The following is a 14,401-nucleotide window of genomic DNA, read 5'->3' on the forward strand; positions in this document are numbered from 1 at the left end:
GCTTCCAAATTAACCAACCCCGAAGTCACCACCCCTAGACCTTCTAATGAGAGAAGTAGAATGTTCTTTTTACTTAAGGAACTTTTAACTGAGGACTCTATTTGACTGTTACTTTCAGTCAAAGCAGGGCTCAATCACTAACATTATTCATAAGAGGGAAAGGAGTCAGAGAGAGAGGAGGGAAAGAGAGAGAGTCACACAGACAGAGTCAGAGAGAATGAAGTATACAGCAGCAGTTGTCACATGTGGACAGATGGGTACAGATGGCCATCCCTCATTTAGAGGCTTTTCCACACTGTCTGCAGAGAGGTAACAAATTCATTCTACAAAGTATAGTTCTGGCTACTTCTTTCTTCCTCTGCTCCAAAAAGACAAAAACTGATGGTTCCCCAGTATCCACAGGGAATATTGGTACACACATGGGTTATGTAGCTAGAAAGGCAAAGTAAGGACTTTGAATGTAAATCCAAATGTCTGAAAAAAAATCACTTAACTACGTATAGATGAGTAATGTTGAGATTTGTTTCAAAATAATACTGAGTATTAGAGAATTCACAAAATCAGAGATGCCATAACTGGGTATCCACTGGATGCCAAGAACCCTGACATTCAATAAACTATTTAGGTATGTGGTTAAAATTTTTCCATGATAAACATTTAAGGTTACTTTAAGTTTATAATACAGAACTTAGTTATGTAATTATTGTTAAAAACATATACACAGGGCTATGGGTGTGGCTCAAGTGATAAGAGTGCTTGCCTAATATGTACAAAGCCCTGTGTTTAATCCCCAGTATTGAAAACAAAACACACACACACACAGAGCAGATCCTAGAAAAGTTTGTATGAATGTAAAATTCTCTATGAGTTTTGCTGAAGTTTTACTAATTTACTTATACATACAGATATTCATACCCATTTCTTCAGATTCCTCCTTAGTCAAACATCACAATAAAGAGGTCCAATTTGGTATTATAAATGTGCAAACATTAAAATTAATCTAGACATTCCATAATAAAGGAAAGTTAATAAGCTATTATAGACTATTTTTTTCATTTTTTTATTACCAAATATTTGTTGTACAAAGAATTTTCATTATGATGTTTTCATATATGTATACAACATACCCCAATCAAACCCATCCCCTCTATCATAATCCCTTATCCCTCCTCTCCCCTTCTTGGAATAAATTTCACAGGTTTCACTGTTCTATTTTCATACATGTGTGTAGAATACATCAACCATAGTCAACTCCCTACCTTTGCTTCTCTTCCCTCCCCCCTCGCATTTGGACCCACCCTCAAACAGTACCTGCTTTACATTCCTGTATTTATTCTTAAGGACTAGATTCCACATATGACAGAAAACATGTGATATTTGACTTTCCTAATCTGGTTATTTCGCTTAACCTGATGATCTCCAGTTCTATCCCATTCCTGCAAATGACATAATTTCATCCTTCTTTATGGTTAAATGATTCTCCATTGTGTATATATACCACCTTTTCCTTATCCATTCATTGGTTGATGGGCACCTTGGCTGATTCCACAGCTTGGCTATTGTGAACACTACTACTGAAACATGGGTATGCAGATATTTCTATTGTATGCTGACTTACATATCTTCTGATACATGCTCAGGAGTGGTATAGCAGGATCATATGGTAGTTCTATTTTTTTGTTTTTTGAGGAAACTTCACACTGATTTCCACAGTGGCTACACTAATTTACATTCCCACCAACAGTTTACGAGTCCCTTCTTCCCCACATCCTCACCAACATTTGCTGCTGTTTCAATTCTTGGTGATGGTATCCTGGCGAGGTGAGATGGAATCTCAATGATGTCGTGATTTGCATTTCCTTTATGGCTAAGGATGTTGAACCTTTCTTCATGCATTTCTTAGCCATTTGTGTGCCTTCTTTTGAAAACTGTTTCATTAATTTGCCCATTATCAATTGGATTGTTTCTTCTTTAGCTGTTTAATGTTTTGAGTTCTGTAGCTATTCTGTATACTAATCCTTTATCCAATGAATAACTGGCAAAGATTTTCTCCCATTCTGTATGTAGGGTTTTTTTTTTTTTGTAACTTATACATACAGGTATATTTGATGCAATCCCATTTTTCAATTCTTGTTCTTCTTTTCTGGGAGATTGGGGTTCTATTTAGAAAAACGTTGCTTATGCCTATATCGTCAAGGGTTTCCCTATGTTTTCCTTTAGCCGTTTCAAAGTTTCTGATCTTACATTAAGATCTTTGATCCATTTGGAATTGATTTTTGGATGGGGTGAGAAATAGGGTTCTAGTTTCAGTCTTTACATGTGGATGTCCAGTTTTTCCCAACATGATTTATTGAAGAGACTACCTCTTCTTCAATGAGGTTTTTGGTGCCTTTGTATAGACTGTTTTAATAAGTAGTGTACAAACATTAAAATTATATTCAAAATTTGATCACCCTTACTGAAAAAATTTAAGGTAGCTTTAATTTTGTTTTGCTTTGTTAGAGACAGGGTCCTCATTATGTAGCCGTAGCCTGGCCTTAAACACACTGTGAATCCCAGACTGGTCTCAAACTCTTGGCCCTCCTGCCTCTGTCTCCCAAGTGCTAGGATTATAGGCATGCACCATGATGCCTGGGTATGGAAAGTTTTATGTGAAAAAATGTGATGATTTCACCAATATGAAAGAAAGTGAGTATCTGTAAAACACAACAAGTAAATAAATCAAAATAGCTACATCAAGATGAGCAAATTGTGGTTCACACCTGTCATTCCAGCTACGTAGGAGGCTCATGGGTTCCAGGCCAGCCTGAGCAAAAAGAGTAAAAAATAAAGTTTGCAAGACTCCATCTCTATGGAGGAAAAGCTGGGCATGGTGGAACAACAGTGGGAAGCATAAAATAGGAGAATTACAATCCAGGCCAGCCTGAGCAAAAAGCAAGACCCTAACTCTAAAATAATCAGAGGAAAACAAGGGCTGGAGGTGTACAAGTAGAAGAGCACCTGCCTAGCAAGTATGAAACCCTGAGTTCAAATCCCAGGACCACACACACACAAAACCTGAGGGGGAAAAAGTATGCAAAGCTGCACTTGTTGCCTGAAGCCTGTACTCCTAGCTACTTGGAGGCAGAGATGGAGAGGATAGTGGTTTGAAGCTAGCCTGGGCAAAAAGGACTCTATTTCAACCAAACTACATGGGGAAGCACAAATAGGGAATCATGGTCTAGGCCAGTCCAAGGCATAAAGCAAGACCCCCATCTCAAAAATAACCAATGCAAAAATATCTGGGGATGTAGCTCAAGTGGTAGCATGCATGCCTAGCAAGCACAAGATCCTGAGTTCAAATCCCAGTACTGCCAAAAATAATAGATGAGTAAATTTATTTTCTTTTTAAATCATATTCGATATTTTTGTAAGTTTTGTTCTAATCACTTTTTAAAAAATTTGCCTAACCTTGAATATAAGATTATTCTCCATTTTCTCAATTTAAAAAAAAGCATAGCAAAAAAACAATTACATTTCAAGGGGCTAGGGACACAGCTCAGTTGGTAGAGTATATGCATAGCATGTGGAAGGTCCTGGGTTCAATCTCCAGTACTATTACTACTAATAATAATAAATTACAGTTCACTACAAGTACAGTAACTCTGTTCTAGATTCTACTAGAACATGTTGGTCACTCCAATGAATTTTCTCACTACTCTGCATTTCCACTTCCCAGTACCCCAGGTATAGGTGGACACCTCTGATTAGCACAACCCGACAGGGTAGAGAACCCAAGAGTTCATGAGAGACATGGACTTTGGGTGTCATCTTCCCTTCTTTAGGTAAGATCCTGCTCATCCAAACTTTCACCCGCAAGAAGTCCAAGGCAGGTGGCCCGACTTTGCTCAAGACATGCCTTTCTGAGAGGTGGGAGATGCACACTGGTAGACAGTGGATGGCCTGACTGGGAGTGGTGGTGGGGGGGAGGGAATTTGCACATCCTTCGCCCACAGGGGGAATATTCAGGAAGATTCATTAGTAGAGATGTGCCCTTTCCACAAAGGACAATGGAGCCTGGGCACAAATAGCACAGCAGCTATAAAAATGTGGTAAACATGGGAGTGTGCAATGCATGCCATTTACAATAGAATTTTACTGAGCAGAATCCTCCTGGGAAACATAGCCATTTCTTGTGCAGCTGTATGTGGACCAGGCTGCTCCTACCCCCAGTAAAGGCCTCCTCCCCCCACCCCACTCCTGTCCCCAGCTGAGGCTGTTTTTTAGCTCCCACACAGTTTTATGATAGAAAAGACTAGAGTAATAATAACTTCAATTTATTTAATGATGGGTGCTGAACAGTAAGTTTTAGTCAAGCAATGAGATTGAAGCAGTAATAGTCTCCCTTCAAAGAAGAGCCCGGGACCTAATGGATTCATGGCTGAATTCCACCAGAACTTTAAAGCAGAACTTAATAACAATACTCCTCAAACTTTTCCAAGAAATAGAAAGGGAAGGAATACCACAAACTCATTCTATGAAACCAGTATTACACTCATCCCAAAACCAAATAAAGATGCAACAAAAAAAGTCAGGCACTGTTGGCTCATGCCATAATCCTAGCTACTCAGGAGGCAGAGATCAGGGGGATCAAGGTTCAAAGCCAGCCAGGGTAAACAGTTTGCAAGACAGTACCTCAAAAAACCCAAACACAAAACAGAGTTGGAAGAGTGGTTCAAGGTATAGGCCCTGAGTTCAAACCCCAGTACCACCAAAAAATAAGAAAGCAACAAAAAAGAGAATTATAGACCAACATCTTTAATGAACATAGACACAAAAATTCTCAAAAAATTCTGGCAAAACAAATTCAACAACAGATCAACACATCATATACCATGACCAAAACGGTTTCATTCCAGGGATACAAGGATGGTTCAACATACACAAATCTATAAATATAATACATCATGTAAACAGAAGCAAGGACAAAAATCACATTACTACCTCAATAGATGCAGAAAAGGCCTCTGACAAAATTCAATACCCTTTCACAATAAAAGCACTGAAGAACTTAGGAACAGAAGGATGTTCTTCAATATAATAAAGGCATATAGGACAAACCTGCAGCCAACATCATACTAAATAGAGAACAACTGAAACCATTCCCACTAAAGTCAGGAATGAGACAGGGATGCCTACTTTCCCCACCCCTGTTCAACATAGTTAGGAATTCCTAGCCAGAGCAGTAAGACAAGAGCAGGAAATAAAAGAGATTCAAATAGGGAAGGAAAAAGTCAAATGATCCCTATTTGCCAGACAGAAGAGTGCCAAGGGAAGAAAGTACATTCATAGTCCATTTTTATTATTTGTCCAAACAGAAGCTCAACTCTGTGGACTACAGCAGAATAGGGAATAGGATGCTCCAAGGACTCTCCAATCAGAGTCTTTGAATAGCAGGACTCTTGCAGAGCCCTCTTCCTACCTTAATGGTAGAAAGCTGAATAATTTGAGAATGCTTGAGGTTAAAGAATGTGACTAAGTAGTATATAGATAAAGAAAAATGTGCTCAACACAAATAATTTAAAATATTAATTATAGGCTTACTTTCTACTAGAGATCAATACCAATCAGAAAAATTAAGGCTGGTCTTTCTCTTAATTATGTCAGCTAATCAAACCATTTAAATATATTTCTTTCCATGACATCAAAATAAATCCATATATGTACAAACTATGAAATAATTTGGCTCTAATTTATGTCTACCACTTTGTGTTTTAATTTTGTTTTCAGTATTTTTAACAAAAATCTATATATAGGCATTTAAAATGCCATAAAAAAACCCAGTAGGTTTTGGAATATTTTCCTTTAACCCTCACCACTGTTCTGAATGGCAGGTACCAAAAACCTCACAATAAAAGTGGAAGAAAAGGAGGCTCACAGAGGGTGAGGGGTTTAGTGCAAGGTATGTGTTAGGCTGAATTTTGTTACACTTATCAGTCTTCCCTTTTGGAAAATACACTGCTTACTTCTTTCTTCCCTGTTGAGGAAGGACAGTATCTTACCCAGTCTGGCATACATGCCCAGGGAGCAAAGCACACACAAATGCTGGCATTTATGCATGGGACTTTCTGGGTTACCTTCTTAAACCTGTTCTTTACCTGGACAGTGACTTCATGAGTACCAGGCCTGACCTTTCTGGTTCCTCAGTGTCCCTATGGTCAGAATAGGGTCTGACAAGAGATCTCAGCAATATCTCTGACTGAATAATTAAAGTTCATTCCAGAAACATGTAAAACAGCACTGCCCATAGAACATTTGGTATGATGGACATGTCACTAGACATGAAATCTTGAAATGTGGCTACCATAACTAATAGAATTTTCATTTTATTTCATGTTCATGAACTTAAGCTTCCCTGGTTCCATGTGGCAGGGGACCTCCATACTGGTTAGTGCAGGTCTAATCTATTCCAATTTCTAACACAACACCTTCTTATACTGTCCAGGCTTCAGACTTCTACTGCTGCACACATCTGTTTTGGTATAAATGTCATGGGGGCACTGAACACACAGAGGGCTAGAGGTATACCTTTTAGTGAGGGAGCAAAGAAGGGAGAAACTAAACAAATATCAAATAAACATGATTCATACCGAAGACACATTTTTTTTTATGACAACAGAACTGGTGGAAAATAACAAATGATGTTATTCAATGATCAGTATCTTTTCATTGACATAAGTGAATCATGAGAATCAATGTTTTCCCTTCCCTATCTGCCATACACCACCACAATAAAGTGTACTAAAAGGTCAAAAAGAAAAGCAAAGAGTAACTTTGCTACCAAGTTTACCAGTTACCAAAAATGTGAGTCTTGGTTACTCTGATGTCAATTAAAACCAGAAAAGATGAGTTAATATCCATGTGATGCTTCTAGAAAGTATCCAAATGTATACATAGCATGTATCAAATTGAAAGATCTCAAGTTTTGACATATTTTAAGAAGAATGCAATAAATTCATGAATGGTTTGGCAGGAAGACTGTCAAGAGTGAGTTCCTAAAAGTAAACATAAGTTCTAGGCTGATGCTGCCAATGACTAAGAGCCCAGGTTAGGGGCCACAACACTCTTCCAGGCATCCATAGGGGTTCCTCCTGACTCTAACTGGATTAGCTCAACCTCTAGAAAGTCCCTTTGAGCCACTGACCTCAAAGACAATTGGATTGAAGGCTGGTAGAGCATTTATCCTCTTCCCTACGTGATCCTATCCATTAATCAGGGCTTGTTCCCGCTGGTGAAACCAGTTAGCTTTGGGTAAAGTCAGGATAAAGTAACCTCTTTCCCACTAGCTTTCCCCAAATGCCACAGACAAAAGGTCTGTGGAAAATGGCCAAAGGAAGCAAAGATAAAGTTCATAGCTGATATAAATGATGACATCTGCACGACAAATACTTTTCTCTTAAAAAAGTCAAAAACAATTTCATTACCTCCATCACTTACAAATAAAGCATCAAATCTGCAAACATCCAACTCCTTGTCTTGCTGGGTGTGATAGTACATGTCTATATTCCCAGCACTTGGGAGGTGGAAGTAGGAGTATGAGTTCCAGGCCAGCCTGGGCTACATAACAAGACCTCATCTAAAACACATACATACACAGAAAATTAAACCAAAATAATAATAATAATAATAATAAAACCACACAATTATCTTAGGTATCATGCTAATATTAAATTACATATGAAAAAGGGATACCTCACTTAAGCCTTTCATTGGCCAGTATGTACACTAACTGAAGAATAAACTATGGGGAGAGCACAGTTTGCGGTATGACTCACACATCCATGGCATATGAAAGTATGTATTTGTTGCTGTACCTTAAGTTGCAAACAAGATGCTATTCTTAACATGGACGTACCGTCTTCTACCCTCTGCCTGTACTCATGACATTGACACTGAAAGCTAAGTGGCAGCCTAAAATCTGGCTTTATGTTTTACCAGGTATGTGAATCTCCAAGCAGTGGGAGCCCAGGGTGGTGAAGGGGAGTCTTCCACCCAGATGCAGACAGCCAGGAGGGAAGGACATTTTCTAGCCTTTCACTGCCCAACATGGTACCCACTTGCCCCAGATGGCTATTTAAATTCAAACTTAGTAAAATTAAATTAAATTTTAAGTTCCACAGTTTTGCTAACTTCAGTTAAAGTGCTCATTAGTCACAAATGGCTAAGTGACTTATGCACTAGACAGTGCAGATGTAAAATATTTTCAACAATGCAAAAATTATATTGGAAAGCACTAGTCTAGATAGTTTCAAAACAATAATAAAATTGACTCAAAGTCATTCTGGTTTTTATTGTCAACATGTACTGGCAATTTTAAACAGTATTAGTGATGAGACTACTCGCTGCCACCTTGACCCTCTCTACATGCCACTGTCTGCCCATATAAATCCGCCTAGAGACAGAGGCAAACTTCACCCGGGAGCATACTAATGTCTCCCTTGCACCGCCGCTCAAGTGATACTCAAAACGAAAAAGAAAAAATCCAACTCGTATTTCACTCCCCTTTTCTGTCCCTAACAGAGAGATACCGTTGGTTCTATGAAAACCTGCAGAGAAATTTGGTAAAAAGAATCTATAAATACCAAATTGCCCATAATCCTCATTTAACATACATACAAAGGGGGTGGGGCCAGATAACAGAGAACATATCTCTCTCCTCTTTTTTTTCCTCCCCAGTGCTGGGAATGGATCCAGGGCTAGACAAGTGCTCTACCACTAAGCTAGAACCCCAGCCCAGGGCACATCATTTTTCACTGGATGTACCTGTTCACAGTGGAGGAAGGCATCTCTGACCACAGGGCTCCTGTTTCTAGTAGGGCCCACTTCCCAAAGGGAGGCCTAAACTAGAATCCAACTGCTTCTGGAAGAAGACTGGGAAACAGGGCCACCGAGAGTCACATAGTTCTCTATTCCCCTACGTGCGTTAAACATTAACATGGCTGCAGTCTTTTTCCTAGCAGAAATATTAAAAATGTATACAATGTTTCTAATTTCAATTCCCATCATGGTCTGTAATGTTTTTAGAGGGTTCTTAATTTTTGATTTATCATTCAGTCATCCCCTCCTGGCCCCTGCGGCTCCACCTGCTACATATTATGCCTTCCCATCCCCTCACACCCTTCATCCTCACCCCATCAATGGTGAATAAGGGCCAGGACTTTATTGTTCTCCACTCCATGCTCTGCAACATTTCCTCCCAAATTAAGCCCTGCTTTCCTAAGAAAGAAACCTTTGCTCAGATCATTTCTGTGAATGCTTCACAGTTAAAAAGACCAAATGAAAGCAGAAAACAAAAATATTCAGCTCTCTGATTTAGTAAGGTAGGTTGTCTGAAATAGGGAACCTTCCAGATATCCAAAGGAAAACTGTTCATGCCCCAAAGTGTATATAACTATGTCTAAAGACCATCACCTGCTTCTGGCATTATATAAGAACATCCAGAGCTATCCTGTTCTCTTTTCTCAAGACCTGTGCCATTCCTTCTCACCATGCCACTCTGCCTGGCCAAGGATCACTCTTAGCTCAACTCGCGTTCCTCGGGGAATCTTTCCCCACACGCCAGGTGAGTGCAGGTTTGCTCTCATGTACTCATACTTCATAGCACTCATCACACTTCCTACTGTGACACTTTTGTAGGATCATCTGGAGAATGTCTGCTCCACCCCCACAAGTCACTCAGTGAGGAGAGGATCTGTGTCAGTTTTGCTCATCACTGTTTCAAAGCCTACTACTGTGGCCTAGTACCTTAGTTTCATGGCAAGCAAGAACCAATGATATCCAGCAGATGGAGAAAACAATTACAGAACAAATAACCAGGGAAATATGCTCCTGTACTGATATAACTTTAGCTTCAAATACAGACGGCCAGTGCATCGTGGAAGGGGCGGTGATCCCATTTTGTGCATTTTGTGGGTCTACACTGCCAGCTTTCTGAAGAACCTTAACCATAATCAGCTGCAAGCAGTCTCCTTTGATTTTGAATGCTGCAGAATGGAGCAGCACATTGGGGTTGCTTCTTGGCCCACAGTTTACTACTGAACACCCACAGATGGTTTTACATGACAGAAACCACAGTGGCCTGCTCCCAGAGGGTAGCCAGAAGGGATTAGGCCACCATAAAATGTGTTTATCCTAAGAAGAATTATCTTGTCCCTCCTTTAGATGCCAAACAGAACACCCAGGCAAGTGGCTGATATGTTGCCTATGCAAGCCACACTGGATTGGTTTTATGATGACTGAGATCCACTTCATATTCACTTTTCCAGGTCATGAAAAATGCTATGACTGAGAGGATCCCCATTTTATAAGCCCTCCTTTTACCTGTAGCCTTTCTGCTACAAAATTAAGGAACAGTTTGACCAAACTGGGCTTTTTATCCTCATGTTTGTTGCTCCAAAGAGGCTGCTATAGTTTGATGTGGTTTGTCTCCAGCAAAAATCATGTTGAAGCTTGTGATGGTATTGAAAGGTGCCAGGGACTTTAAGAAGTCAGACCTTGTGGGAGGTGGCTGGATCCAGATTTCCCTTGGGAAGGGATTAAAGCTAGTCTGGAGGAATAAGTTTGGTCTTACAGAAGTGGGTTCGCTTCTGTACAAGTGGGGTTGTTATAAAAGAGCAACCCTCCTGCTCTCTGCCTTTCTCTCTTGCCATGTGATTGTTCTACTATGTGCTTCCACCATACGATGCTATCCACCATGTTATGAGGCAGGGAAGAGGCCTTCATAAGGTGCCAACCACATGGGGCCACCCAATCTTGAATATTCAACCTCCACAACTGTGAGATAAATAAACATCTTTATTTTTAAAAAAGAAAAGAACAGTTTGAGAAACCACATCAGATTTGCAGTCTTAGCCTCGCAATACAGGTGTTTAAAATCTGAAAAAACATAGAGCAATTCACAATGGGAAAGACAAAGGAAAAAGCACAAAGCCAAGGAACTCTTCCCAGAGGGTGGGAGTCTTTCAGAAGATATTAAGGAATGGGGTGGATAAAGTAGACACTGATGGGGTCAACACAAAAGTCTTAATGTCACATTACTAAAGGTCAAAACAAATGATGGAAGCCCCCGCTGGTCCCTCAACGTTAAGAGGGCATTGCACGAATCTGTTCTATCTACTATGGTTTGGAAGAACTTTAAAAGCCAGAAGGCAAGGATGACAATAAGAAACTTGTAGCTGGGCACCAGTGGCTCATGCCTGTAATCCTAGTTACTCAGGAGGCAGAGATCAGGAGGATCGTGGTTCAAAGCCAGCCTGGGCAAATAGTTCATGAGAACCTATCATGAAAAAGAACCTATCATGAAAAACCCATAACAAAAAAAGAGCTGGTGGAGTGGCTCAAGGTATAGGCCTGAGTTCAAGACCCACTAACAAAAAAATAAAAAAAGAGAGAAGATATTTGTGACTGTATGACAGATTAATCAGACTAAGATTTAATGAAGGAGCCATGGTCTCTTGGCCTGATCACTGGCTAGAGAATGGAGGCCACATGCACATGCATGGCCAGGAAGTGAAGGAGAAACTTTCCTGGGCTCCTTGCGATCTCAACACTCTATGATTCTAAACCTGCTGGTGAGGGCCTGAGAGGGGCCATAATTAGACTAGGAGGACATGGGGAAAGCATTTGTTGATGAGATAAAATCAAAAGTCTGATGTCAGGACAAACTTCATGTGAACTGGCTGTGTCCCTTTACCTGAATATATTGTTGGGATGGACATTATGTCTAGGGAATACATCTCCTACCTAGTATTATTAATTTGAAATAACATAGAACACATAGTGCACAAAAAAATAGATTACCACGTTAATCAATGACACGTTAGCAGGGCCAAACTGCTCCACATAACAGCCCTGTGTGACACATGGTAAAGGTAGATGGGCTGGGATCCTGATCCAGGGTAGCATTGGAAGGATGGAGAACACAATAAAGAATCTATCCATTGTTGGAGCCCTGTGCACAGATTCACAAGTACTTATTCCGGGCTGCTGTGGAATGCTATCAGATGGGTGTGCTGGGACAGTATCTGTTCTTCTAGAAAGCAGCTAAGCTAACCTCTGACCTCACTGACTTCACCACAGGAGTTGTGGTGCAAGGATATTAGTAAGGATCACATATTAAAGCAGCAGGGCCAGATTACTTTGTATATAGAATTTGATATGGTCAATAAATCTGTTTGGAGGGGGAAAAAATACAAAAAAAGCTGGTTGACTGTGGATACAAATGAATTATTGTGCCTTGAATAAAGTAATACCACCTCTAACAGTCTCTGATATGTTTTTGTTTTGTCTTGTTTTTTGAGACAGAGTCTCACTAAATAGCCCAGGCTGACCTTAAACTCATGATCCCATTGCCTTAACTTCCCAAATGCTGGGATTTCAGGTGTGTGCCACCACACCCAACTCTTGACATGGTTCCAATACTATTAAGAATATCTATGAAGACTATACTTTCAGGGATCATTTCTATAGTTTGTTACTAGAGAAGTTTCTCTGATCGTGTAGAGTACCGGAAACCACGAGGAGGAGGTGCAGTGCTTTCTCCTGAGTGTGAAGCCGGCAGTTGGTGGTGTTTTACTGCAACTGCCATTTGTCACTGATGATCGTTCTTATTCTCTATTAGGGAATAAGAGGGAGAGAGCACAGTCTGAGTGAAAAAAAAAAAAAAAAAGAATACATATGAAAAGAGACCAGCACCTAGTGGTGATTTTGAAAATGGTTTAAATAGTTTTTTCCTCAATACCTGCCTCAAAAGAGTCAACTGAAGCTTGCCATCCCAAGGAAAGGATCCCAGCAACTGTGTTGCTGCACAGTTAAGAACTGATGATAGCACACACTGAAAGCAAGGTATGACTGAGTTAAATGTAGTGGTGACACACATAACTCATAGGGGCTGGCTGATAAACCCAGCACACATTCAAAGGGCTGAGCAGGAGCCACCCGTGATATTCTACAGGCAACCAAAAATAAATTGCTAGGTCTGGCGCAGTGATGCACATCTGCAATTCCAGCACTTGGGACGCTGGGGCAGGATCATGAGTTTGAGGCTAGAGTGGGCTACAAAGTGAGTTTGAGGACAGCGTGGGCTACAGTGAAACCCTGCCTCGAAAAACAAACAAAAACAAAGAAGCAAATAAAAGTAAGCTGCTGTCACTGCTTGACTTTGAAACCAAGCAAAGAGCACAGCCCCTACCTAGGCTGCTCAAATTGGAGGATATCTATCCGACCTCCAGGAGTATTGCTAACTCCTAACCATAAAACTAACCAAAAGAAGGTTATATTTGACTGGAAAGCTAAACACCATCAGGCTATGTCTGAATTACAAAAAGTAGTGGCTCAGTCAAAGTCTTTGGGCCCTGTGATCTGTACAAAGATGTCTTAGAGAGTGTCTTCAGTATGCACTTTCACAGATTGAGGCTTATGGCAAAAGCCTGTGAGTGCCACCCAGCAGCAATGACTGGAATTTTGTACCAGAAAATTTCTAGACATAGTGGTATAGTATATATATCATCTGAGAGATGAACACTGGATTGCTATTGTATAGTAGTGAAAATTGCCTGTGACTGAAGAACATAAAATAATCTTGAAACTTGAAACCCATAATGTCTTGGATAAAATCAGAGAAACACTCTAATAAGGGAGCAGTTCTCATGAGGGCCATAATAAAATGGAAATGGTTTGTACAAGAGTATGCTAACAGAGGAATGTAGGAGTTACTCATTGTATTCATGATCGGCGAGGCTGCTTTCCTCTAGAGTCAACTTTGGCACCACCTAAAGAGCTACCAGACCCTACTTCCATACCAGCAGTGACCTAGAAACAACTCCCAACTGGCCAACAAAGAGCTGTTTGGATTATGGATGGCATTCTGGAATGACTGGATAGCATTCTATCTGAAAGACCATTGCACTACAACCAAATGATGGGAAAATGCTGATTAAAGGTTAAGAATAAATAAGCCCAGTGGCTTTATCTGCCTACAGTTTTCCTTATACTGACAGCTCCTGACTTAACAATGGTTTGACTGACCGATCTTTTTTGAACTTTATGATGGTGAAAAAGTGATATACATTCGGTAGAAACTATTCTTTGAGTTTTAATCTTTTCTGAGGCTATTAACATGTGATATGATACTCTCTCGTGATTCTGGATGGTGGCAGTAAGCTGCAGGTCTAGTCAGCCACATGATCACGAAGAGAAACACCCAATACTCTATGGTGTACTGCGTTGCTAAACTACGATGTTCATTAGATTATATGCATTTTCCACTTTCAGTATTTTCAACTTACAATGGGTTATCAGGATATAACCCCACTGTAAGTTGAAGAGCAAATGTACTTATGAAAGAATTAGAATCCTGAAGTCT

At 40.1% G+C, this 14,401-nt stretch overlaps 1 protein-coding gene and 1 non-coding gene across 3 annotated transcripts in view; one reads left to right on the plus strand and one right to left on the minus strand.

Moving 5' to 3' along the window:
- Dtd1 (D-aminoacyl-tRNA deacylase 1) overlaps nt 1-14,401 on the minus strand; it is a 197,123-nt gene that overhangs the window by 75,043 nt on the left and 107,679 nt on the right. The gene's annotated exons all lie outside the window — the stretch shown is intronic.
- Nucleotides 12,477-12,689, plus strand: LOC141423540 (small nucleolar RNA U3). Its single transcript, XR_012448390.1, has one exon. It is a non-coding gene; the product is annotated as a small nucleolar RNA U3 (small nucleolar RNA).

The sequence above is a fragment of the Castor canadensis genome, chromosome 5, assembly GCF_047511655.1.
Source record: "Castor canadensis chromosome 5, mCasCan1.hap1v2, whole genome shotgun sequence".
NCBI classification, from domain to species: Eukaryota; Metazoa; Chordata; class Mammalia; order Rodentia; family Castoridae; genus Castor; species Castor canadensis.